At 34.1% G+C, this 2,339-nt stretch overlaps 1 pseudogene; it reads right to left on the reverse strand.

Annotated features, from left to right (window-relative positions):
* Positions 1-236: 236 nt before the first annotated feature.
* Positions 237-1,491, reverse strand: LOC105570990 (annotated as a pseudogene).
* Positions 1,492-2,339: the final 848 nt, after the last annotated feature.

Below are 2,339 nucleotides of genomic sequence, written 5' to 3' on the forward strand. Positions count from 1 at the left end.
ACGTGGACGTAGAAAGTTTTTGTAGCTCCTTGTTTTTGGTTTTTTTATTTTTAAAATTTTTTTGTTTCTTTGATATTTTATATATTTTTTTATTTCTTTTATATTTTACATATGTTTTGTTTCTTTTATATTTTATACGTTTTTTATTTCCTTTTAATTTTTTGTATTTTTTAAAATTTTTTATCGGTTCCCTAGAGGACAGAGGTTAAATTAGAATTTTCGGAGATTACGGAGGTTTAATAAAATTTTACTTTTCGGGCCTTTGTATCGGCAAACACTCGAATCAAATCGGTGAAATCCAAGTTTTCAGCAATTTCATTTTCAATTGAAAGAGTAGCTAAGTTAGTAAGTCTTATTTGTGACATCGTTGATCGTAGATATGTCTTTATTAACTTAAGTTTCGAAAAACTGCGTTCTCCACTAGCTACCGTTACAGGTATAGTTACCAAAATGCGAAGTGCAATCCATACATTTGGATATAGTTCATGAATATTGCGCTGTTTAATAAAATTTAAAATATAGATGGGAGTAATATCATCGTTATTCGGAAGAAAATCTTTAAGACTTATGAGTTCATCATACAATAAATGACCATCTATATCAGAATCGGAACCACTAGTAAGTTTTCGTTGGAGATCAGTACAGAATTTCAGAAGTTCATTTTTTTCAGGTAATTTTTTTACATTGTACAAAAAAGACCATGTTTCTGAATAATTATGAAACTGTTTGAATCTTTCTTTCATCGACATTAAAGAGGTATCCAACAATTGATTAAAGAATTCAATTTCAAACTTTTTCTCTGGGGATTCTATGGGTTTGTCCGTGGCCGTTTCACCAGCCTGACGTTTTATGCGTTGTACTCTTTTCATTGGCTTAAAAACAGGCTCGATTTGTAGTTCTTTCGCCAGGTCACTTGCTGTCAAAACAGCTTTCTTGAAACCAGTTTTTCGGTATTCTTCTAAGAAATTGCAACAGTTTCCCAGCATTTCGGTGCATTTATCGAGGGCCATGCATTTTTGATTGCAGAGATTTACTCACGATATTGATTTGAAAAAGAATCTCGTACCAAGTAACTAAGGAAACTATGAAGCCAAAATCTTTCAACTGTTCTGCTAGAGTGATGGCCTCGTGCGAGACAATAACATCACTTTTCTCGGTTTTATTAGCCAAAGTAACTAAAGCATCATGTACGTCACAAATTTGATAGCGGACTGCTTTTACACTGTTTATTTTTGCTTCCCAACGTGTGTCACTCAGTTTTTTCAAACTGTAGGATCCTAAGTGATCGGTTAGAATTTTCCATCGATTAACAGAACCAGAAAACAGTCTGAACAATCTCTGCAAAACTCCAAACAAAGTAACTGACTTCACCGACGATTTAGCAGCGTCACACAGTACGAGATTGTAGCTATGGCAGCCACACGGTACAAAGAAAGCCAAGGGGTTTAAATCTAAGATTCTTTTTTGTACGCCAATATTTTTTCCCTTCATGTTTGATCCATTATCATACCCTTGACCTCTACAATTATGCAATTCAAGTCCGTGTTTATTTAGCACGTTTAAAATCACTTCAGTAAGCCCTGCGCCACTAGAGTCATTGACAGGAATGAATTCTATGAAATGCTCCTTTATGCTTATATTCTCATCTGATAAATCAGCGAATCGAATTGTTAAAGAAAGTTATTCAATATGACTTATGTCTGGAGTGCAGTCAGCTATGATGGAATAATATTTGGAGTTTTTGACTCGCGAAACAATTTCAGATTTGACTTTTTCGCCCATTAGATCTATTAATTCATTTTGAATATTCTTTCCGCAATAATGGTCCGAAATATCACCCGCCATTGCCAACTTCAAGTGTTCCTGCATGATCGGATCAAACTTGCCTATTAGTTGTACTAAACCCAAGAACTTCCCATTGTTCGGTGTATATAATTTGTCCGAAATTCCTCTGAACGCCATATTATTTTCAGCGAGGTAAAGAATAATATTCATTAATCGGATCAAAACATTATTCCACCGTAAAGTTTCTCTACTAATTAATTTTTGGTTTTCACAATCGATCGTTTTTCCTCTATTTAATCTCATTTCAGCTTCAAACCACTGAAGGTAAAACTTTTTATGGGATGTGCTGTTTTCATGCACTTTCAGAATTTCAGACAAATGTTTCCAATTATTATATCCTTCAGTCACTAAATTCGATGCCGATTGACTATCGAAAAGCCGACAACAAAAACAAAAAACCCGATCTTTAGAAATAGAGTAAACTAACCAACGACGAGGGATTGTTTCATTATTTGCAAGTTTCTTAGAGTAATGAAATCTTGCGAAATGACGAC

This window comes from Vollenhovia emeryi, unplaced genomic scaffold, assembly GCF_000949405.1.
Source record: "Vollenhovia emeryi isolate VEMERY1.0 unplaced genomic scaffold, V.emery_V1.0 DF941427.1, whole genome shotgun sequence".
Lineage (NCBI taxonomy): Eukaryota > Metazoa > Arthropoda > Insecta > Hymenoptera > Formicidae > Vollenhovia > Vollenhovia emeryi.